Here is a 6,111-nt window from a genome sequence, read left to right on the forward strand (position 1 = left end):
GGAGTAGAAAGCCTCATCTTTCTCCCGCGGAGCGGCTGGTAGTTTCGAACCGCTGACCTTAAGGTTCGCAGCCCGATTCGTAACCACTACGCTGACTATACCCCATCTAAATTTAGTGACTAACTCAACATTTTGTTCAATTTATTGGACAGTAATGACCAAATACCGAAGGAGTTGTGGGGTGACATCAAAAACATCATATAGGAAGAAAGCAAAAGGTCATTTAGAAGACAGGAAAGAAAGAAAAATCTAAAATGGATTTTCGAAGAAACTCTGAAATTTGCTCTTGAACATAGTGAAGCTAAAGCAACTGGAAGGAATCATGAAGTAAATAAGCTGAACAGTTTCAAATGTGACAGTGACTAAGTGTCATAGTCTCAAACATTTGTCCAGTCTCTATCTAACCAGTCAGCTGGATATCTTTATGATTTTGATTTTTGTCCTACTTTTTTCCCCACTCTATACAGGAAGGGTTGGTAAAGAAGGAAGTTGGGAAACAAAAGATACAGGGAAAATGTGGTGCATGTGATAGTACATTGAAAAGATTGTAATCAGTGAGATTAAATGAAGTATGTACAATTTGTTGAATGTAAAACATATGCTATACTCTGTAAACCTTCACCCAATTCACAACAAAATGTTTTTTTAAAAAAAGCCGATTGGAAAATTCAAAAGGGCAACTTGAGAATAAAAAGTAATGTATTATAATGAAATGTGCAAACTCCTGGAGTTAGAACAACAAAAGGAAAGAATATGCACAGCATTTTTCAAGCTGAAAGAACTAAAGAGAAATTTTAATCTTCAAGTTATAGTATTTAAGGATTCTATAGTTAAATATTGAATGGCTTCAGACATATCCAAATAAGGTAGGAGTATACCGTCATTATACCAAAATATTTGATAGGCCCGACCTTCAACATTTCAAGAGGTTGTATATAATTAAGAACTGATGTTATGGAAGGAAGAATTCCAAACTGTACTGAAGGCATTTGCAAAACCGTGGATCCAGGCATTGACAAAATGCAAATTCAAATGTTTTTAACACATAGAAGTAGAACTGAATGACTCATTCATCTACACCAAGAAGTTTGGAAAGTAGTTACTTAGCCCATTGATTGGAAGAGATCTGTATTTGTGCCCATTCCAAAGAAAGGTGATTAGAAATATAAATATTACCAAGCAATATGGTTAATATCACATGCAAAAATTTTTTTTCTGAAAATAATGCAAAAACAGTTAAAGAAATACATTGACAGGGAGTTTCCAGAAATTCAGAAGAGAATGTGGAATAAGGGATATCATTGCTGACATCAGACAGTTCTTGATTGAAAGCAGAAAATACAAAAAAAAAAAAAAATGTACTTATGTTTTACTTACTATGCAAAAGCATTTGACTGTGTGGATCACAACAAACTATGGATAACATTGTGAAGAATAGGAATTCCAGAACACTTAATTATGGTGTTACAAAACAAGTACAAAGACCAAGGCATCACAGATAGATAGATAGATGATAGATAGATAGATAGATAGATAGATAGATAGATAGATAGATAAAGAGAAGTTTATATAAAAGACATGGCTCATAATTGTACAGGTGAGAAAGTCCCAAGTCTTGAACAGATGAACTAAGATCAGCAAGCAAACAGATCCAGCAGGTAAGAAGGCCAGCTGATGATAACTCCCAGAACCAACAAGTAATAGAGAAAGCCACTGGCTCAGGTCTAGAGAGCCGAAGGTTGAAGGATGATCCAGATGCAAGATCCAGACCCAGAAGGAAGGAATAAGCTTTGCCAGAGTGTCCAATCTATTGGAAACAGGCCATACCAACAAGGAAATATCCTTTCAACTGATTGGCTACTCATAGCCAATCATCATAGCATTAACTCTACTATAATAGATCTCACCATGGGGATAACCACATCTCAACTGCCAAACCACTGGGAATCCTGACCCAGTCAAGTTGACACAAAAGCTTAACTATCACACTGATGAAGATAAAAGATGTCAGCCTTCAGTGTGGATTACAACTCAATGTAAAGAAAACAAAAAATCCAATAAGTAGAATTATGATAATTGGAAGACAGATTGAAGTTGTCAAATATTTCATTTCACCTGGATCCATAATTAACTCTTATGGGAGCAGCAGTCAAGAAATCAAATGAGTTATTATATTGGATAAATTTTCTGCCAAAGACCGCATTAAGTGTTAAACAGTAAGGATGTCACTTTGCAGACTAAAATGTGCCTGAACCCAAACATGGTATTTTCAATTGCCTCATATGTACATGTAAGTTAGACAATGAATAAGAAAGACCAGAGAAAATTTGATACATTTGAATTAAGTGTTGTCAAATCCATATATCATAGATTTCTAGAAGAATGAGCAAATCTGTTTTGGAAAAATTATAACTCTATTGCTCCTTAGAAGCAAAGATGGTGGGAATTTTTCTCTCAGTCTATGGGCATGTTATACTGAGGGTACAGTCCCTGGAGAAAGACAGCATTATTGATAAAGTAGCGGGCCAGTGAAAAAGAGGACAACCCTAAAACAGACGAATTGACATTATGACTGCAACAACAGGCTCAACCATAACAAAAATTGTGAGGATGTCATAGGACCAGGCATGTTTCATTCAGTTGTACCTAGGGTCACTATGAATCAAAACTAACTGGATGGTAGCTAGCAACAACAACAATACAGAATGTAATTGACCAGCAATGAGTACACTTGCTGTGGCCATTTTGTTTCACAAGTAATCTCAATATATTTTTTAAAAGAATTTTAAAGAATATTCTATTAATTAAATATACACAAAGTTCCTTAAGAGTAGACTTTCAATAATTTTAGTTGTTAATAAAAATGTTGTTGTTAAGAGCTGTTGGGTAAGTTCTGACACATAGCGACCATATATAGAGTTTCCTAGGAGCAATTGGTGGGTTTGAATAGCTGACTTTGTTGTTTGCAGTCCAGTGCTGATCCCACAATACCACACCAGGAATCCTAGTAGAAATATAAAAGGAGTTCATAAATTCATGTTCAAAGCATTGACGCTACAGTCATTTAAAAAATAAAATTATTTATATTAGCTATGCAAATATAAACTCCTGGAGTGGTAGTGTAGGACCAGCACTGGACTGCGAATCACAAGGTCAGCAGTTCAAGCCCATCAGCTGCTCCTCAGAAACCCTATACAGGTTCGCTACAATTAAGAACCAAATCGACAGCAGTTAACAGCAACAATGCAACATGGGAGCAAAGTGGCTCTATAAGCACTAGATTGTCAACATAAGGTCAGCGGGTTGGAGACCACCATCTGCTCCTGGGAGAAAGATGAGGTTTTCTCCTCCAGTGATGATTTAAAGCCTTGGAAACCTTATGCAGGGTAGCTATGAATTGGATCCATTTCAACAGCACTTAACATCAGCAACAACATGAACAGACACCTGTTTAAGTGTTATTCCTTTGGCCATGATAAACAAAGGAATAAAAAATTAGCACAAATAAAGTATTGTTTTAAATACTTGTAAAATACCAGGTTAGATAGACAACTAATGGCAAGAAAACATTTTTGAAATTTCATATTTTCTTGATGAACTATCAAGTAATGTACACCCCTCCCTCATACATAGAGAAACATTGTTTTTTTACTCTCCAAGAAACTTCCTCAATTTGTACCATTGGAAAATGTTGGTTCTTGCATCTTTAAAACTCTAAAGATATGTGCCTTTTGTCATGCAATATTGCTGAGAAAAATACATCCTAAATCTCATATTGCTCTTAAAAATAATTATATTAAAAACAAGTCTTGTAATCTGTGCCAAACCACAATAGCTTGTCTTTTGTTGGTATAACACTCACATTTAATACTTATCAGTGTTATTGTGCCCTTCTCTGGTATGTGCATATGAGGTAAAATACATGAAGTCATTTGATTTTATTACCAACAGATAATACTCAGTTATTAAATCAAGTCATGGAATAGGAAAATGGTCTTGATACCAGTTGCTCAGTTTCATTCCCTCTGTAGCTTAGCAAAATCTAACAGCACACTAGAGGTGCTTAAGAAGAAAAATCCTTTGCATGTCAATCTTTTAGAAAATGAGAAACACACTGTAAGAGAAAATACATTTTTTTTTTTACTTCTTAAAACTATTCTTTTCCATTATGAAGATTGATTATATATTGCAAAAGCAAGGAGGCAATATATTTTCATCTTGAATTCCAAAGTAAAACATGAATTTTATTCTTAAACTATGTGGTATTATTTATTGAAATTGTTGTTAAATGACTATATGCACAAAAAGATGTTGCAAATAAATTTGACTATGTAGTCATATTCCCTTGTGGAAAGTTACGAATTGTTTTTTTACTAAAACTTAGACTCACTCTGTATAAATAGTTGGAAACATTCTATTGCACCTTTCAAGCCAAGATTGCAATCGCAACAATATTAAACAGTAATTGCCAAAGCCTGTAAGGTTACTAAAACCTTTTTGGATAGAGAAAAGGAATTTCTGTATAATATATTTCTTGTTTAATTTCCAAAACTTCTAGTTTCCACTTATAGTGCTAATTTGAGCATCACAGACTTCAGTAAGTGAGTTTTCAAACATTCCATGGTTTTGTAGCAGGAGTAAATAAATTAAGTTTCCATCTGTATCATTGGTACCTTTGGTCACTTAAACCCTGTGTGAGATTATTACTGGATGTGTGGTATTTTAGGATCCAGCTCTTATGTCATTGGCAGGAGAAACCAAATATTTCACACTGGATGATGTGACATAGTCTACCAGATGCTGTCTTCTTCTGCCTTCTACAGATGCTTCTGATTTAATTCATGTATTAGGATAAGCTTATATTTGCTGTTCTAATGGTTTGGATGTCAGAGATTCTTTCTGAAGTTAGGAGATGAAAGGTTGAAAGAATGGTTTTAATCTCTAGGTTTACTTACTGGAGGAGGATATTATGGGGAAAAAAGCATTCTGCTTATCATTTTCACACTCTATATATTCTTGGGAAGTGAAAACAGAAAACACTCTTAGTTTTGCTAATACTTTAATTCTATTCTTGGATATTAACAAGCAAGATGTGGAATATATATGCCATGGCAAAACCGTTAACACAAACAGGGTCAAGGTCATTAACAGCAAACCAATGACTGGAATATATCAACCCAAGCCACATTTATTTAACTTTGGAAGCTCCCAGTGAACAGACAGAACCTTCCTGCAGGGTTATCTGTAGCCCAGTCGTGGAGCATTTAACCTCCTGGGATACATCTGATCAGTGTTCTGACAAATACTCTGATACATGCAAAACACTTAACGTGTATTGTTTCTTTTCATTTCAACAAATGCGGGTGCACTTTTGGTTACTAAATAATAAGAAGACAGCATGGAGACAAGGATAAGTGGAAATGGATCAGCAAGTAAGAGGTACAGGAAAGTGATCAACAGTTGCTTACCTCTCTCTCTTTTCATATGTTGTTGTTGTCATTAAGTGCCTTCAAGTTGGTTCCAACCCATAGCGACCCTGCATAGAGTTTCCTAGGAGTAGCTGGTGAGTTTGAACTGACAACCTGTGGTTCAAACTGACTTTACAGTCCAGTGCATTAAACCACAGTGCCACACTACGACTACCTCTTCACATATAGCTTCAGCTAAACTAACTGAACTTCATGTCTACAAGTAAAGGCGTAGTTAGGATGTGCAATTAGGTATGTTCTGCTACAGAACTGCCAGTATAAACTTAGGTAAATCACTTAACCCCACATGGCCTACAGTTCCTCATTTCTATATTTTTCAAAGTTTAGAATATATAAATATATATATTTGTTGTTGTTGCTGCTAAGGGCAGTCAAGTGGGTTGTGACCCATAACAACCCTTTATAGGGTTTCCGAGGAATGGGTGGTGAGCTTGAACTGTGGGCCTTGCAGATCAAACCAACTTTGCAGCAGCAGTACATTATCCCACAGTGCCTCACCAGGAGTCTATATGTTATTGTTGTTAAGTACTGTAGAGTCAGTTCTGACTCATAGCAACCCTGTACAGGGTTTCTGAGGCTGTAAATCTTTACGGGAGCAGAAAACCTCATCTTTCTTCTGTGG

The sequence above is a fragment of the Chrysochloris asiatica genome, unplaced genomic scaffold, assembly GCF_000296735.1.
Source record: "Chrysochloris asiatica unplaced genomic scaffold, ChrAsi1.0 scaffold00086, whole genome shotgun sequence".
Classification (NCBI taxonomy): domain Eukaryota; kingdom Metazoa; phylum Chordata; class Mammalia; order Afrosoricida; family Chrysochloridae; genus Chrysochloris; species Chrysochloris asiatica.